At 39.4% G+C, this 20,103-nt stretch overlaps 1 long non-coding RNA gene across 2 annotated transcripts in view; it reads left to right on the top strand.

Annotated features, from left to right (window-relative positions):
- LOC121935591 overlaps positions 1–20,071 on the top strand; it is a 54,656-nt gene extending 34,585 nt beyond the window's left edge. For both annotated transcript variants that reach the window (XR_006104828.1, XR_006104825.1), the window contains 2 exons: positions 18,916–19,011; positions 20,057–20,071. This is a non-coding gene — a long non-coding RNA (uncharacterized LOC121935591). The remainder of the gene's footprint in view (positions 1–18,915; positions 19,012–20,056) is intronic.
- Positions 20,072–20,103: the final 32 nt, after the last annotated feature.

Raw genomic sequence — 20,103 nt, 5'->3', positions numbered from 1 at the left:
CACTGCGCCTACCATTATCCTCAGGTTGAGCACCTTTTTTCTTTTCTGCGAAGAGCTAAGACTAATCATGTCACCTCTCAGTCTTCTCTTCAGCAAGGTGACAACTGCCCAGCTTTTCAACATTACCTCATATGTTCTGTTCTCCATACTCTTATCACCTCATTGTCCTTCCCGGAAACTGCCAACAGTCCTCATATCATTAAAATCTGTCTAAAATGAACCTAAATCAGTACTCCAACTGAATACCATGACTAGTGCAGAATATAGGGGAATATTACTTCCCTTAGAAGGCCATGGTGGCTCAGCAGTTAAGATGCTTGATTTGACGATTGCAAGAAGCAAGGCAGCAGTTCGAGGCCCAGGTGCCAAATGACAGAGTGAGCTCCCATCACTAGTCCAGCTTCTGCCAGCCTAGCAGCTCAAAGCATACAAAGTGCAAGTGGATATATGGTATCACTTTGGTGAGAAGGTAATAATCATGCTGGCCATAGGATCACAGGAATTTATCATACGGGGAAATCTGTACAAAAAACAGGATTTAAAGATAGGGGAAAAAACCAAAGCAGTTGATTTTCAACAGTCATTGTTAAACTTCTGTTAACCTGAACTAGTAAAGTAAAAAGGAGCAGCTTTGTTTACTTCCCCACTCTATTGGGTTAACATTAGTTTAACAATGATGTGGTGGGAAAATCAACCTGCTTTTGCGTTTTTGGGTTTTTTCCAATTAAAACCCCCATTTTTACACGAGATATTCCCCTGTGTGATAAACTCCAGAGTTGTCTTTGAGAATGCTGGTCTTTCAGCTTAGTAACAGAATACAACGTTGGATATGACTTGACCACCTTGTCAAAGTGCAAGCTGTACCTTTACCTTACTACGTCTCTTGACTTGGAAATATGCTTTCTTAATGCAGGCTAAAATGTTATTGTTTTCTTTGTTGCAGCATTGACTGATGAGTTTATATTGGCTTAAGACTTATTGGCCTTTGGAACTCTCTTTCACGTTCCCGTTCTTCTAGCAGCAACAGCTTCCTAACTGGCATCCTAAGATGTCACCCCATTGGAATCTATGGGCTGCCTGTGTAATCACAGATAATTTTGCTCCACTACTTTCCCTCCCGCCTGCTCAAATAGTTGGTCTCATGCAGATGTCCCATGGGAATTCCAGTATATGCCATTTGACAAGTTGTACAGTGAGATCCACATACTTCCTGCCAAGATCCTTCTTCTGTACCCTTAGCTGCCTGACTACCAGCCTGTCCCTCCTTCCAGGCTACTAATCTACTCCTGCCACCCAGCCACCAAATCCTTCCTCCACTGTCTGCCCACCAGTTCTGACTTGCAGATCCTTAAGCCATTGCAACATAGCTAGCTATGACACTAAGCTCAGGATCTTGTGGAGACCTTTGCCTACCCAGCAAAGATATTGCTTGGTCCTGGATAGCAGCTTGTCTGCATATGTCTTGTGACGGACTCTGTCTATTGGGCCATCACCCGTGTTGACTTTTTGTGATTATGGAATTGCTTTCTAGATGTTCACAGACTCTCTGTTTAATGATCTGGTCTAGAATCTTTCCTGGTATCGATGTCAGACTAACTGAACGATAATTGTTGGGATCATCTTTTTTCTCTTTTTTGAAGAATGGGACATTTCCCCTCCTCCAGTCTGCTGGGACTTCTCCTGTTCTCCAGGAGTTCTCAAAGATTATTGCCAATAGCTCCGATATTACATTTGCAAGCTCTTTTAATACCCTTGGATGTAGTTCATCTTGTCCTGTAGATTTATATTCATTTAGATTAACCAGATATTCCTGTACTATCTCTTTACTTATTCTGTGCTGAAATTCCCCTATTCTGTCATCTGCTCCATTATCCTCAGGTTGAGCACCTTTTTTCTTTTCTGAGAAGACTGCAATCATGTCACCTCTCAGTCTTCTCTTCAGCAAGGTGAACATGCCCAGCTTTTTCAACATTACCTCATCTGTTCTCCATACCTCTTATCACCCTCATTGTCCTTCCCGGAAACTGCCCCAACATGTCTATATTCTTCTTAAAATGAGGCACCTGGAACTAAACTCAGTACTCCAGATGAAACCTGACTAGTGCAGAATATAGGGGACTATTACTTCCCTTAGAAGGCCATGGTGGCTCAGCAGTTAAGATGCTTGATTCTGACGATTGCAAGATCAGCAAGTCAGCAGTTCGAGGCCCGGGTGCCACATGACAGAGTAAGCTCCCATCACTAGTCCCAGCTTCTGCCAGCCTAGCAGCTCAGAAGCATACAAAAGTGCAAGTGGATACATGGGTATCACTTTGGTGAGAAGGTAATAATCATGCTGGCCATGGGATCACAGGAATTTATCATACGGGGAAATCCTGTACAAAAACAGGATTTAAAAGATAGGAAAAAAACCCAAAGCAGTTGATTTTCACATATGTCATTGTTAAACTTCTGTTAACCCGAACGTAAAGTAAAAAGGAGCAGCTTTTGTCTACTTTCCCTCCACTTTCTATTTGGGTTAACATTAGTTTAACAATGATGTGGTGGGAAAATCAACCTGCTTTTGCGTTTTTTGGGGTTTTTCCAATTAAAACCCTCATTTTTACACGAGATTTCCCCTGTGTGATAAACTCCAGAGTTGTCTTTGAGAATGCTGGCTCTTCAGCTTAGTAACAGAAATAAGCAACAGTTGGATATGACTTGACCACCTTGTCAAAGTGCAAAGCTGTACCCTTTACCTTACTACGTCTCTTGACTTGGAACTATGCTTCTATTAATGCAGGCTAAAATGTTATTTGTTTTCTTTGTTGCAGCATTGCACTGATGAGTTATATTGGCTTAAGACTTATTGGCCTCTGGAACTCTCTTCACCGTTCCCCTGTTCTCTAGCAGCAACAGCTTCCTAACTTTGCCATCCTGTAAGATGTCACCGCCATTGGCAATCTATGGGCTGCCTGTGTAATCACAGATACTTCTGCCCACTTCCCTTCCCCTCCCGCTCTGCTCAAATAGTTGGTCTCATGCAGATGTCCCATGGGAATTCCTAGTATGCCATTTGACAAGTTGTACAGTGAGATCCCACTACCTTCCTGCCAAGATCCTTCTTCTGTACCCTTAGCTGCCTGACTACCAGCCTGTCCCTCCTTCCAGGCTCACTACATCTACTCCTGCCACCCAGCCACCACATCCTTCCTCCACTGTCTGCCCACCAGTTCCTGACTTGCTGCAGACATCCTTACAGCCATTGCAAATAGCTAGCCTATTGAAACCTAAGTCCAGGATTCTGGGAGACTGTGCCTACCCAGCAAGAATAGTGCTTGGTCCTGGATAGCAGCCTGTCTGCATCTGTCTTTGTGACGTTTACTCTGTCCATTGGCCATCCTCCTGTTGCCATTTTCTTTTCAGTTTTCTCCTGCTTTTCATATTGTCTTTGCCTGGTGACCTGGCTCCAATGAAATAAACAAACATTGAGCATACATTGACTTTGACATTGTTCCTGGTCCAAGTTTAGTAAACTGTCAAACTGCCTTTGCATGATCCTGGTAAAAAAATTTAAAAGCACATTTAGTAGTGTATGTGACCAATAGAATTTCTGCCTTAATACAGAGGTTGAAGTGATGGGATCCTAATTGGTCGGAACCGATGCAACCAATCTTTCCAATTGCCAAATCAGGGCCCAAACTCAACCATGTGATTAGCCAACACCCCAAATCTCCTGGTTTGGTGTCCATTCTGAATTCAGTGAAATGGATTCAATTGAAAAGCCTTGTGACTGTTACTGGCATTTCTCTAACACAGATTTCCACATGAAAGTCATCTTTAGATGTTACAGAGAAAACATCAGTGCACAAACCAATCCAATGCCCTCTAAGAAGTGAGTGAAATTAGTGTTTTTTGTGAATGCTTCTGCCTCCTAATGAATCATGCATAGCACTTTTTAACAGCTAGCACTGGTCAGGGGGAAACTATTGGCTCCGATTCAAACGGCATGCATGTCAGTGCCTCCCAGTTCCCTTTTATGAAAGTGGAATGCTCAGTATATGCAGTGGAAAATGCTCATAAGCACATCAATAATTTTCCTTTCATGTAAAAAAAAAAAGGTAACCCTTTGCATGAGTTTGAGTCTGGATTGTAGCCATTTTCACTCTTTCTGTCCCACTGGAATGAAGTGCTGAAGAGCCCTATTTCCTTGCTAGCACTTAATTATATTTACTATATTGTATAAGTGATCACATAGCTTATCTAGTAGTAAGAAACTTCTATTGACTCCCAATGTATGTATGTTTTATAAAAGATGGTGGGAGGGAGGGAAGAAAAAAAAAGAAAAGAAAAAGAAAGCTAGCTAGCAAAGGCCACAGGGAAATTATTGCTATTTCAGACAGCCGCATAAATTTTCTTCCTATTTTTAACCTAGCTTTTAATTTAATAAGTTTTATGACCCTTATATTAAGTACATATGTTTTACAAGACACTGTGTCCCTTGAGTCACCCTAGATTTGCTCTGCTATGGCAGAGCTAAATGAATGAATACTGTGTTTTTGATTTTAACTCACGCCTTCTTTGATCATTCTACCCTCGTATTATCATTATACACACATACACAAAGAGGAAATATTTGATTATACATATATACACACACACACACACACACAAAATTAACAAATTAATATTGTCCTAATAAAGGACCCAGCATTTCATTCTTTCAGTCTTTACTCCTTCATATACAGGAACATAATGAAAATCATGCATTGTGTGACAAAATTTTAACAAGCATCTGATAATTTTCAAAAGGACAGAGGGTCAAGATATTCTTTGATAGTTCTCCGAGTATATTTTGCTTAATGTAATCATTAAAAGCCAGAAACAGGAGGTCTCATTTTGTTTTGCTTTTTGTTTTTAATTTTTGGCTAAAATGTATACACATCCCTTATGAACATAAACTCATAACAATATATAGGTGATTTTAATATGAAACCGCTGTATGTTGTATATTGAAATGCATTTTTCTAATGTGAAATAAAGATGTTTAATCCCCCAAAAGAAAGGAAATTTCTCAAAGATATAAATTTTGTATTCCAGTATATAGTTGACTAAGCCATTAAAAGGGCACAAGGTCATGATCACAAGAAGCCATGGATGTTGTAAACGGAATATAAGCAAATTAAAAAGTATATCCAATTTCCTTAAGTATGTCTCCCTAAGAGCTAGATATCTATTCTCTGAAAAGCAGTTCCAATGCTAATAAACTGCAGAGAAAGAAAAATGACCCAGTACAGCTCTTTCTTGATTGGGTTGATGCTGTTTACTTAGTTTATGAGATCTGTAGTATTCTGCAATTCTCATCTTGTTTAGATTTCCATTGGGGAGTGTTTTTCTTTTAGAATTATATGCTGGAGATGTCACTCTGTTGTAAAGCACAATCTGTTGCATAGCAGTGCATCACCTCTAAATACTGCATCATCTCCACCACTCCTGGCTGTGCTGCTACCAGATTCATTTGAAAGAGTGTTTTGTTTTGTTTAAAAATAGAGCCATTCTAAACAGGTCTGAGTTCTAAGTGGTTTTGAATGATTTGCCGTGTTTTGAACATGGCACAACATTTGGACTTTAAACACGGTTACATTAGATCAGAACTGCCAGATTTTATCATTCTTTGGATTTAAATGTACAAAGAAAATCTGCTGCAACATGTATGTTTGTGACCCAGCCTTTAAAAGCTGTTCAGTGGTCATTTTTTTTAAGCCAAAACAAATTAAATCCTTAAAGATCTGCACAAGATGTGTGTCTGTGTCTGTGTGCATGCGTGTGTGTCAGAGAGAGTGAGTCTATGTGTGTGTGTCAAAGGCCACTATACAAATTTGTATATATTGGGCTGTCTGGAAGTCAGCTGCTATATTTTTATTGTTACAGGAAACCATCCAACATCACAAACAGGATCGTTATCAGATTTTTTTTTCTCTCTCCCTCTTGCCTTAGTCTGTTTTAAGACTGAAGGCATGACCTTAAGTTAGATCATATTTTAACTCTATTTGGTAAACACTTTGGCACCTAGTAGTGTTTTTTTAAACACTCAGCCTTGTTTGAGTCTATAAAACTGTTGACCGGTCCCCAGCTATTGTGAGTTATGGCATCCAGAGTTTTCAGGAGGCTGGCGTAGGACTACAAGGACTAGTGGCAATATGTTCTCAAAGCCATTTTAGGTCCCAGCAGTTTTTGCCAGTTCCAAAGAACTCTTGGTCACCTCCCAAGGGACAAATTGATGTCAAATTCGGCTGTCTGTCAGGATTAAGTGCCTGTTTGCTTTTTCACTAACATGTGGTTTCAGAACAAAGCAGTTCAAATCTCCTCTATTCCTAACAAAGCATCTCAAATTGCTGAGTAAAATTCCTTAATCCCCCATCTTAATCTGAAAACACCAGCAGCACTTGGTAACAGGTTTCTCTTTTCTTTCTTGCTTTTTCTCCACCTCACCATAAACTATCATTAGGGGTGGTGGGTTTTTTCTCCTTTATTCTTCTCTTGGCTAACTCTTTCTTCCATAATCTACAAAGGCATGCCATACTCAATTCGTTGTTAGACTAGATTTGCCTGATCATGTTTTTATCATTATTGTGTCCATTATCCAAATAAAGCCAGGCCTAAACCATGAAACTCAAGTTATTTTTCCCCCATCCAGGAGCAACCATACTCTTCTTTTCGTTTCTTTCACAGAACATATACACAAAATTATATCAGCTGCCATTAAAGGAATGCTGAAGTTGCCTCTGGAGAAGTTTCTTTCCAACTCAAATGAATTGTGCCTTCATAAACTTCACATTGTGACTTCATTATCTTCATTTCTTTTGGGCTGTCTGAGGAGTGTGTCTGTTTGTCTGCAAATGGGCAAAATGAAAGCATACATCACCAGATTATATTCATATGCTAACTGCTGTGTGCATGGACACATACTAGGAAATGTATCAGTGCTGCACAGAAATGTTTCAGGGCTTAAACAGAATTGTATCCTTAATAGGTGTGCAATCCCTTGCAAAGCAAAGAAAATTTTTAGAATGAATTCATCAGTCCACTAAAGGGAAGAATTTCATTTCAACAAAAATGAGAGCTGGTTCAGTATTATTACACTCGCCTTCAATTTTGGGCCTTCCAAATGTGTTGATACAAAGAATCTGGAGGGCACCAGGTTGAAGAAGGTACAAGTATGGTATAGTTTAGAAGATACTCCAGGTCAAATCTCATCTAGTTTTTTAAACAGAGGCTGGATGGCCATCTGTCAGGAATGCTTTGATTGTGTTGTCCAGCATGGCAGAGGGTTGGACTGGATGTCCCTTGTGGTCTCCTTCAACTCTACGATTCTATGACAGTCACGATTTCAGCCACTTGTATTCAACTGCATCCCTTTGCTGATGTAGGAGTGGAAATCATACAGTTCTTTAGTTGTTGTTGTACTGCATGTTCTAGCAACCCTAGGATTAAAGTCAGTGGTCAAGAATTCAGGAATTGCTATTCAACAACATCTGGAGAGCCACATGATTACAACCCTTGTACTAGTGAAACTGCCTCTCACAGTCCTCCACATGTCCCCCAGTTCTGTTCCAGAGGGCTCAGAGTTATATTGGATCCAAGTCATACTTGCAGGGGACATACTGAAATCAGTGGATTCCAGTCTATTCATAATAGTCAGATATCACACTGGTTTCAGCAAGCACTTATTTTATTTATTACAATATTTATAAAGATAAAAGCAGTCCATTGACATGAATGTCTAGTCACAACTGACTGTGGGGGGGTGGTGATCATCTTCTTTACTAAGCCAAACAGCCAGCGTTGTCCAAGGACTGTTCTGGTGGTCATGTGGCCAACATGTGCACCAAACACTGTTACCTTTGCACTGAAGTGGTACCTTTTTGCATTTGCATGCTTTCGAACTGCTAGATTGGCAGAAGCTGGGACTAGTGACAGGAACTCATGCAGCACTCCGGCCCCAAACTGCCAGCCTTCCAGGCTTCCGATCGTCAAAATTGGCATCTTAACCACTAAGCCACTGCATCCCAATATTTCTGCCCTGCCCTATATCCAAGAATCCCAGGTGATATAAAACAGTTTAAATTTTGAAGCAGTAAAAATAAGTTAAGATTTAAAAGCAGATGTAACAATTTACAAATATGTTTGTACCCATATATAACAACCAAAGAAACCCCAAGGAGATGGTAGAAGAGAGTTGTAAGAGACTTCTTAATAAATTGATCATAAATTGTGCTGTCATTTTTTTTGTATGAATAATTTTGGCAGATGCAGGATCTTTCCTTCACATACTCCACAACCCACTGTTACAACTTTATGGATACTCCTCTAAAACGGAGCAAAAATGCACATCTTTCCAAAGTGAAGGTAATGTGATATGGGGGGGGGAGTAAAATGCCCATATTTTCAATCGATCTTTGTTCCCAGTGGTATTTGTCCTGTAGCCACACCTCATGGTCTATATTGCATCTTAAAGGTCATCATCTAACCTGACTTCTACTGAAAGAAAGCACTGTTCTCAAGAAGATGAACCAGGCTTTTGTTTCTCATTGGCACCAAACTATTTGCAGATGGACAATCTACAGGTAGCAAACAAGGTGAACTATGAAGTTAAGGAAATTTAGGAGGAACCCCAAAGGGAAGCTTTCACTTTAGACTATGAAAGGGGTGGATGTTTTATGTACCCGTAGCTATCTTACTTAAGTCATGCTGGTAAAAGAAGTGTTTGGATCAGCGATATTTTTGTTCTGCTAAGTATGACACTTTACCTTACGGCACTCTTTTTTTTGCTGATTCAAAGTGGATTGTTTTTTCTTCTAAAATTGTTCCCACAGCCTCGCCATAAGAGGCAAACGGACTGACCTGTCTATTTTGTTCACTACCAAAATATAAAAATGTGAAATTCCTAGTGGCAGGTCAAATGTTTAACAAAATAAAGCCACTTTGAATTCTGTGCTGGGAGAAAGGCAGGATAGAAATAAAATAGAATAAAATAAAATAAAAAGAGAGAGGAGTTTTACAAGAAAAGGGATGTATGCATGAGACATTGGCATGAAATCTGAGTCCTGGTCAGGTAAGGAAAACAAACAAACCATTTGAGACTGACTCCAAAGAGTGAAATCAGAGAAGCTTTGTTTATTTGGGGGGACATGGGCAGGAGAATGTTTATTCTTTCACGTTTGTCTGGGCATTGTCACATTTAAGCAAATGTTTGAATTTGAAAATGTGGCCGGGTGATACTTAGATTAGTGCTTTTTTTTTTAATCAGTCATGAGTAAATAACAAAACAAGGCCTTATTTGTGATGGCTAGAAGTGCAAAATAATTTCAGTGAATTAAATTAACATGGCATATATGGCTGCATCCACAGTGTTGAAATAGTCCAGTTTGACACCATTTTCACTGCCATGGCTCAATGCAATAAAATCCTGGGAACTGTAGTTTTGTGAGATATTTAGCCTTCACTGTCAGAGAGCTCAAACTACAGTTTCCAGAATTCCATAGCATTGAGCCACAGCAGTTAAAATGGTATCAAACTGGAATATTTCTGCAATGTGGATGCAGCCTATGATGACAGAAGCCACCCCACCTTTGCAACCATTGATCAAAATCACATTGGCCTAAATTCGGTGCTGTGGTAGGGCCTGACCACTAGTCTTACATTCTTCCTTTCCCTGTCCTGTCTTCTGTACCACCTGAAAACCTGCTCCAGAAGGTTTTCCAGCCCTCCAGAGCCACTACTGAAGGTAAGTAGACTCACAAAACTACAAATCCCAAAAATCCATAGCATTGAGCCATGGCAGTTAAAGCAGTGTCAAAGTACATTATTTCTGCAATGCATATGCAACCTCAGTCACTCCATGTGAAATGAATATTCCTTTCACAGTCAGCAAATAGTAAAACATTGGCCCAAAGCTGACCAGCACAAGGTTTATGAGATCTGTACATTCCAGAAGGCATTGGTGCCCCTGAGTATTATATACTTACTATTCCCCTTATGTTTTTCCTCCCCAGATGCCCCCTCCCTCTGCCCTTCTTTTCTGGACTGTGTTTTCCATTGATGCTTTCTTTTCTGCATGATTAGTCATCCAGGAAATGTTTAAATTACCAAATATATGGTTTTAAAGATTGATAGACCAAATTATATTAGTTTAATACAATATGCTGGGCATACGGAAATTAGAAGCCTTTATGTTATATTTTGATTCATAAATTGTTCCTTCATCTTATTTAGTTTGTCTGCAACAATGGAGCTTTCTCTCTCCCCACTAGCATGATGTCAGACTCTCGGAGCAAGTAGTCAAGCAAAAATAAATGACTTAGTCCTTGGTTCAAAGAAATAATGGGTTACCAGCATAATTAATTTTATGTTTAATTACTGTAGAATGAAACAATTCAACAATATCCAATCAATCCTTAGAATGACAGGACAGAAGGTCAGCAGTTGCTAAGCCAATTGTTTTGAAAAGAGAAATTTATGTCTGGTTTCCTTTTATGTGCTGGTGAAAGAAATTGGATAAAAGTGGTCAAGCAAACATTAATTAATTTATATAAATGGTATGTTGATGCCATGGTTCAATCATAGACCCACCCCACAACCCCCGCTTGTGGAGGCCACAAGATGATAGGCATTGTTTGAGAGTTCTAGCGAATAGCTTGCCTTATAAGGCCTAGCTTTATAGGAAGGAAATCACTGGTTCATCTAGCCCAGTACTCCCTACTCTGAGTGACTGGCAGCAAGTGATGTCATGCTGTCCAAGATCACAAAACAGTAAGGTTGCCACTTGATACATTGCTGGAAGAGGGGAAATTTGTTACCCAGAATGAATATTTACACAACATTTGCTTGTATTGGGAGAAAGAGAGAGATCAGAAATTTTCACTAGAATGCACAGTTGGTCCACATGGATTCAACCATTCATGCATTATATATTTATATATATTCCAACTAGTAAATGTTGATTTTGCCATTTTATGTAAGGGACAGCATTTTGGTATCCACAGGGGTCCTGGAATTTTGGAATCCATAGGGGTCCTGGAATCAGACCCCAGTGGATATCATGGGCCCACTATGAATAGTAATACTACAAAGGTGGGCAAAACTGTGGTCTAGGGCCCTTTCACACTACATAGTTATATACACTATGCTATGATATCAGTTTATCATGGAATTAGCAGCTGAGGGAAGGGCATTTAGAATCCTCTGCCGGGGGTTCCTCTGAAAAAGAACGATGACACATACAGTGGAATAATAGCATTATAACTGTGTGATGTGAATGGGGCCTAGGTGGACCTGCTCAGTCTGCTCTCTAGGTATTCAGTTTCTTCTTTTGGGTGTCCATCTTTAAATCAGCATTGACAGCTTTCACAAGATGGCTGCTGTCTGTAAAGTAGGATGCACACAAACCAGAAAATCTTTAGTGGAGGTAGGAGAATTCTGTAGCCATCCGAATGTTGCACTGTAACTCACAGCAACCTTAGCCAAAATTGGCAATAGTAGACAATGCAGGGAGTTGCAGCTGAGCAACATATGGAAGGTCACACGATTCCCACTCTTGCTGTACAATGGCAGTATGACATTATTCAGACAAAGCATGTGTTCAAGACTAAACTATAATCCCTCAAAATTACCCTCTAGTTGTTAACAATTTACAGGCTAAAAGATGACAGTTTTGTGCAAGTGTATTTAAAAAGGAAGGCTCATTGCATTCAATGGATCATCTTCCCAGATGTGTCAATAGAATCGCAGCTAGAGAGGAGGGGCATTTATGCATCCTATTTCACAAACAAGCACCTGAACCAGGGGCTTCACTATAGGGGTGCAGAGGATGGGCACCACACCAGGGGACACACTAAGAGTGTGGTGTTTGCCTGTGTCCCTTTAAAATGTTGAAAAGATGCTGTGAGTGAGGTGAGACTCAGTGAGAGGAGACAGGAGAGGCCCTAGATTTAAAAAATAAATAAATAAAAATTTTGAATTAAAAAAAAATAAAAGTATTCCTTTTGAATTTTTAATATACATTTTGATTTTCCATATGGTGTATAATTTAAAGATATAATTTTAATTTTGTTGGTTGTTTATATCACAACTATTGCCACTGCATCCAGTGATACATGGGAATTACGATTTATGAGTAACATTAGTACAAAAAATATTACTAAGGATTCTGTATAGTGTAGTGAGGGACAAGGTTAATGGGGGGCATGACATCATGAGTTACTGCACTGGTTGATGCCAGCCCTGGTGACGCCACAGACCTGAAGCTAAAAGATATTTACTATTTGAAAGGAAGTCTGTGACATTTCCACACTGGGGCCAACTGTGTGTCAGGAGCTACCACTGATTCTCAAGACTTGAGTTCAGACTAAGACATGAGTTCCACTATCAAAACTGTTGTTGTTAGCTGCCCCCACATCCATTAGGCCTGACCCATGGCAACCCTGTGGATGTATTTCTCTAAGCCTCCCTCCTCCTCCATCCTCCATTGCTCTGCTTAGGTCTTGTAGATTCAGGCCCATGACCTTTCTGATGGAGTCTAGCGATCTGGCATATGGTCTCCCTCTCTTTCTGCTTCTTTCTATCTTTCCTAGCATTATTGTCTTTTCTAATGAGTCATGCCTTCTTATGATGTGGCTAAAGTACAACAGCCTAGTTTAATCATCCAGGGACATGTCCGGCTTGATCTGTTCAAGGACCCATTTCCTCATCTTTTTGGCTGTCTACAGTATTCTCAGCATTCTTCTCCAGCACCACATCTCAGATGAGTTGATTATATCATATGGCTTATATGCGATAAAATTACTTCACCTGTGGAGTGATACACACCTTTCAAAGGATCAGATTTTAATTTTACGACCCAGTTCTTACAGCAGTGATAAACCCACTTCAAAGACCAGATGGGACTCACATTATATGGGGTTCTATGTAAACAAATAGTCACTCCCCCCATTCAGAAAACTTATTGATAAGGACTGGGGTTCGAAATTGGACTTATCCCAGCATACTGCTCTTCTACATATAGGAAAAACACTTGTATGAAAGACCATTCCATCATATGAATCCCACCTACACATTTAAACAATGAACTGCAATATGGTCTCCTTTTTCAATCTGAATGTCTATGCCTGTTTAAATCATAGAGAAAAGAGTCATCATATTCTAGAAGATGGCCACAGTTTGTAAATATATGTAAAAGTGGAATACAAGGATTATCAAGATGGTAACAAGTCAGTGTAGCATAGTGGTTTAAGCATGGGACTATGACTCTGGATACTAGGAATCAAATTGTGGCTTGGCCATGAAATCCCACTGAGTGACCTTGGCCAAGTCACATCCTCAGAGGAAGGCAATAGCAAGCCCCTCTGAACAAATTCTGCTAGGCAAACCTTTGGGTCGCCATAAATTGGAAAGGTCTTGAAAGCACACAACAAAAAGAAGAATGGGATTAAATGCCAAGGCACCAAATCCTGTCTGTTCTTGGACGATAAGTAGGGTCAGCCCTGCTTAGTACTTGAAAGAGGGACCACCAATGAATACCAGGTGCTGTAGGCTAAATTTCAGAGGAAGGGAATGGCTAATCCACCTTTGAGTATTCCTTGTCCAAGAAAACTCTGTGAAATTCATGGGATCACCATGAAGGCACATACACACAACCAGAACACATGTTTTCTGGTTTACAGTCTTACTGGTTTAGATAGTGAAAGCAAACATACATTAAAAAAATAAAATAAAGCCAGTCAGAAAATCTGACATAAAGAATACAAAAAATATGTAACAAAGAAAAAAATATACAGTTGAGCATTACTTTTTACAATAAGATTTCAGTGCAATCCAATAGGTTGTCAGGGCTGAGTGACAAATGTCCCATTCTCATGGGAAACTGTGACATACCTAGCGATGACTTGACAAAATCATGCAAAATATTTTCTAGATGAGGCATAATCCAGCCAAGGTTCAGCACACTGAAAGCCTATTGTATTCAATGGATATGCACATGAAACCAATGAGATTTAAGAATAACTTGAGCTGGCGTTTGCTGACAAAACCTTGCTAGATTTCAAATATTAATAAAGCAGCCAGACTGAAAAGTTCCTGGCACATGAAAGCTGGAGTATACAGATGGTTCCTTAAACTTTATTTTGAATGTGATAAGTGCTAAAATGCCCTATTGGGTAAGCAAAGCCCCATTTCTTTATTTTTTGTTCAGCACTTTCTATACAATATTAATAAAGCAAAACACACTGAAAACAACTGTTTAAACAAGCGTATTCCAAGGAGGATATTTCCTTCTACTTTAATGTTTTTCTCTATACCACGATGGAAGAGACATTTGTTGGCAAAATGATTAATTTTTACAAGCAGAGGATTATATTAGGAATGCTGGTATTAGCTTTGCTATAATAAAAAGAAAAAAAATGGTACTGAGGGCATCAGTTTCCTTCAGAGCACTTTAAAACATGTACATTTAATATTATCAGTCTGCTCTGAAAAATAAAACATGGCAAGATCCTATTAATGCATGGGAGGAAGCAATATAGTTGTAATGTCCTTTACATGCTTACCCAAAAGTAAGCCTTGTTGAGGCAAATGGATCTTACTCCCAGGTAACAATGTATAGAACTGGAGCCTCAATGGCACAGGTTGAGCACAAAATGTACAACCAGTTATGGGGAACCTGTGACACACACATATATCAAGCTGTTGCACAACTCTTGTGGTGTTTGAGAGTAACTCATCAGAAATAACTGAGAGCCAGTTGGTGTAGTGGTTTGAGTATTGGTCTGACTCTGGAGACCAGGGTTCGAATCCCAACTCTGCTATGAAACTCACTGGGTGACCCTGGAAAGTCACACTCTCTTAGCCTCATAGGATGGCAATGGCAAACCCTCTCAGAAGAAACTTGCCAAGAATAGCTCTGATAAGGTCACTTTAGAGTCACCATAAGTCAGAAATGACACGAAGGCACACAAAAACAGCAAAATTAATAATCATTAATTTTGTTTCCCAGCAAAGCTGGGAAAAGCTACAGTATACTACAATTCTATTGCAATAAGGGCTAGCTTGACAATTTGTGACAGAAAAGGACTTTTGGCTACTTTTAGTGGCCTCAATAAAGAGCGAAGGAGGAATATCACCTGGTACCAGTGCTGGCAGTTGCTGTGCTGCAGACTGCTGCCCCTTATTGTCATCTGCTGTTGCAAAGGTGGACGGGAGAAGAGCATGTTTACTGTTACAGGCTGGTAACTTGCAATATTCAAGTATTTTGTTCAAAGAATAACTCATTAGAACACAAAGAGTTGCTTCTAAAAAATAATAACTATAAGAATAACTCTTTACTATATTACACTTTAACCGCTGCGTCAACATCCTGTGGCATTCTGGGGTTTATAGTTTAGTGAGGCCCAAAAGCTCCCTGGCTGAGAATTCTAAATGCCCTTCCCTAAACTGCAAATCCCAGAATTCCATGGGATGTTGCCATGGTGACTAATGTGACTAGAGTGCTGAACTGGGACTTTGGGAGATCCAGGCTCTAGTCCCTGCTAAGCCATTAAAGTTATTGGGTGAACATGGTCCAGTTGCTTTCTCTTAATATAACAAATGTTATGGATTTGTTGCAAGAATCTAATGGAGTGGAGGAAAGACAAGACATCAAAGAGGAGAAGGAAGAAGAAGAGTAAGAGGGGGAACAAGGAGGAGGAGGAGGAAGAAATCACAGAGATCCCACATTACTATATCTCATCTCTTAACCCAACTCTTCAGACCTATTTTAACAGCCAGCAGCTGCACTGAATGACTGAGGTCTCTTCTGCTGGTCATTGGCATGCAGCAAGGTGTATCCAGCCCCTCCTGCCAGCAACCTGCAGTGCAACAAGGAGTTATGAGAAGGGTCCCACCTCTGATTGTATTACTGGAGATTGCTGGCAAAAGGGGACTGGAAATCTCATTTTGCTGCACCTCATCCAGCAGAACAGATCTCCATTGCTCAATGCAGCTGATGGCTGATTAAGGTAGATTTGAGGAAGCCATTTGCAATCGTGGCAACAGTACCATGATTGTGAATACAGAGCATGTCTGAAGATGGAGTGGTTACAGCTCCGTAACTCTAGGTTACATATCCATAATTGCAATATGGGATGCCAACCAATTATTTTGGTTTTATGACTGGCACTTCACATAACAAGGTATATATATTGCCACCCTCTCCACAGGCAGAGAGAATATATAGTACTTTGGAAATCACTTCATTTTGTCCCATTTCTTTGCCCCAAAAATATGCATGTGTCTACCTGCATATGATTTGCAAGCACAAACCCAATGCTTCCATACAACAGTAAAACCAGTGGGTAACTTTTGCCCTTGTCTCTCATCTGGTTACAACAATAGTGTGTTATAAGGTATACCTTCATATACTTCAGTAATTTACTTTGAGGGAACTGATAGGTCAGCAGGCATTACTTTTAAGTTTATGACCTGACAGGCCACTTTCAATGACAAAAAAAAGTAACTTAGGCTGTTTAAAAGCAGGTATTGTCAGATCACATGTTCAGTGTATCATGCAAAACACACTTCATTAAGGCCTGGGTTACTTGAGTTGTACCATGAGCTAAATTAAAGTCAATGTCAGACTGCATAAATCACACTTTGAAATATATCACTAAGTGCATTGAAACAGCCATTGTCCCCCTTCATCCTACAAGTAAGCTCCCCCCCCCACCAAAATAATAATAATAATCCCCATATTTGCAAGGAGTTATCCCTGCTCTCCCACTCTGGTAAGATTCATAATCTTTCTGTCAAAACCTATTCAAATTTGAACAGCAACAGTCCACTGCCACTGACAATAAAGCAACAGTACACCTTAGCAGACTGACAATTTACTGAGCAACTTAGATATGAAACATGAAGAACATCCATCATGTGACAGTCAGCTGAATCCACAGCCAAGTAAACCTCAAGTATGGGGATTTACAGCCATTTAAACAATTTAAATAAGACTGAAATGTCCTATTATTATTATTATTATTATTATTATTATTATTATTATTATGAATTTAGTATTGTAGTTATGAATTCCTAACACAGAGTTACAGATCTGTAATTGATTCATATTCATGACATATTCATGATTGTGGTACTATCACAATGCTCAATAAAAGTCTCTCAGTCTTATCTTACCAGTTACCAGCTGTGGTGAGTGATGAAGGTCTGATCTCCTGTCAACTGGTCTTTCCACCCCCTTGCCAGCAACCATCTCTGGCATGAAGAATTGCAAGAAGTATCCTGCTTTTGTTCCACTGGATATTTCTGGCAGGAGCAGGGAGGAAAGCTCAGTCTGCTGCATTCAGATTAGCAGTAGAAGAGACCACTTTCAACAGCTGATGACTGGTAAATGAGGGTGGTTGAGCCAGGAGGTGCAACTATGTAGCTCACCTTGGCCATCATTATTACTGAACATTAAATTCTAATATTTTTGGTCCACATTCCGAATTTGTACAATTTAAGCACACAAATAAATAAATAAATAAATAAATAACATAAGACTAACATGTTCTATTATTATTCATTAGTTTCACAGTCTGTTGGGATTTGCTGAGTGGTGCTTTGTGATTCCGTCCAAGAACCTAGAAATCAGTGAGGTATCAGCTGATGATGTGACATATTCCAAGCAGTGTCACTTTTAATTGTGCTGTTATGGTCCTGTCTACAGTATTTCATTCAGATGTTTTGTCAGTCCATTGGGAATTACTCAAAAAGCACTTATCACTATTTGAACCATACTGTTTCCTTTTCCCAGAGGTGCTGGATCTCAGTTTGTGGGCCTCAATAATTTCAGCATCTTTTTCCTCTCTTGCCTTCAATTCTGCAGTCCCTCAGGAATGCCACATCTATAATCCAAGCCTTCTCAACCACTGTTATGTTTGGCATATTATGTTCTGTTTGTCAGCTTGAATCTTAATGTCTCATAAGGTTTTTACATCATCACTTTCGACAGCTTTTTCAGGCTTATGTTCCCATCAGTTCTTTGCAGATGGCAAATCTTTTTTTTTTCTTTTTGCATTGATTCCAATGTATTACTGCAGCCACTTTATCATGATCTTTCTTTCATACATTCAGTCTGCATATTATTGCTATAAAACTGAGAAAGTGGTCAAAAGTTTCATCTTTTTCTTTATATAGAGAACATTTACTATCTGTCATTATTTTTTCAATATTTGCCTTTATACTATTTGTTTGAAGTGCCTGTTCTTGAGCCACAAATATAAGCTGTACAGTTTCTTTTTTCAGTGTCATGTTCTGCAATCTGATCCAGACGTTCCTCTTCTCAGTTTTTCTTTCTATGTTTTGGAATGCACTGACCATGTACTGATTTATTTCGTCAAACTTCAAAACAATTTGTATCACTTTCATTCTGTTCACCTTTGTTTTTTAATTGTTCACTATATTGTGTTTATATACATCTGTCAATCTTTTTCTTTGGCTTCAAGAATCATTTGTTTTCTTGAACAGTACATTTCATTTGGAGTAACACCTAGCCACCAATATTGCATGGTAGATATTGTCAATTTGTATCACTTCAAGGATGTAAAGTATGGGTTGCTGTCATAATTTTCCATGTTATTTTGAACTTGGGCATCTATTTCCACTGGAGTGGTATGGTCCAAGAATTTATGGCCTAAATTATGATATTTGGTGGCATCCTGTTCAGGAATTACAATAGCATAACCCAGACTTACACTATTGATTCAAGTTGCTATTGTTGTTGTTGTGAAAGGAGGGATTCTGTTCTAAGCATGCAATAACCAACCACCACCACCCAACTTTGTATGTAGCCCCATACAGTTGCTCATTAGTTACTAATGAGAAAAGCTTATTTTCTTTGTCCTTCTTTCTCAGTAGAGGCTTCTGAGGATGGCTATACAGGAAAATTGCGGGATGAGTGTCTCCAACAATATGGAAACAGCCATGGTTGTGGGCTGAACTGCTTACAAGGTGACCATTTGGGGGAGACATGTTTATGTAGTGAACATACATTTGATGCAGGATATGGTTTATACCACTTTGTATACTATGTATATATGTGTAATTGACTCATGTTGGATTAAATCCTTTTGACTCATATTGGGAAGAAAAATTGATTATATCCAAGGGCTTCACTACATCACAGGGCTGCCTTTGCAGACAATCCAGATGCTTCAGCTAGTACAAAATGCTGTTGATGAAAATGGAATGTGTGAACATATTGTCAGCATTCTATGTCACATGTTAGACACCTTGTATGATGCCCTCAAGCACAGGCACAGAGCAAAAATAAGTTACACTCATTTGTATACTAATATGGGATAATGAACAATATGTGGCATGCCCTTCTAAAATCTTGGTTAGTTTTAGCTTGGAATCTGTATCTCTTTATACATTTGTAAATTATGAGTTACTTTGAGATAATCAGAGAAATTATCCTGATTTTTAAAAGCCAGGGGTTGCTAGAACAGGAACAGTGGAACTTGAAGCTCTTCATTGATTTTATTTCAATTGTTCATGAATTATATTGGCTGCAGCTCTAAACTCTTTTACAGCCCGATCCTAAACTTATTAACTTGGAAATAAGTCCCATTGATTTAACTAAAATGTACCTCTGAGCAAGTCGGTGCAGAATGTCAGCCTTAATTGGGAGTTTCTCTTAACTAATGAATAAAGGTACTGAGGACTGCAGGCTTATCTTCTCTCCCTTCTCTCTCTCTCCTCTCTCTCTTTCCCTAGAGGAATAAAAAAAAATAAGAAGGAATGATTATTTTTAGCTGGATTGTTCCTGTGTTTTATCTTTAAATGGGTGCATGGAGTCAAGTGATGGAGAGGGTTTTTCCCCTGCTGTCTGCCATCTGGGTTGTGTCTGGTCAACGTCACAATGACAGGGGGGGAAGGTGATATGTGGGAAGAAAGGCAACCTGGCAGACAAAAGAAAGGGAAGCTCAAAAATGAGAACAAAAGAAAGAACAAAATAGCTCACTCTTCTACTCCCTTGCAACTTTGTTCCTAGGTGGTGGAACTGTGGAAAAGTGTTCCAGTGAGAGAGACTACAAAGCT

This window comes from Sceloporus undulatus, chromosome 1, assembly GCF_019175285.1.
Source record: "Sceloporus undulatus isolate JIND9_A2432 ecotype Alabama chromosome 1, SceUnd_v1.1, whole genome shotgun sequence".
Classification (NCBI taxonomy): Eukaryota; Metazoa; Chordata; class Lepidosauria; order Squamata; family Phrynosomatidae; genus Sceloporus; species Sceloporus undulatus.
Note: the sequence above shows the minus strand (reverse complement) of the source record. Positions and strands in the feature narration are given on the sequence as shown.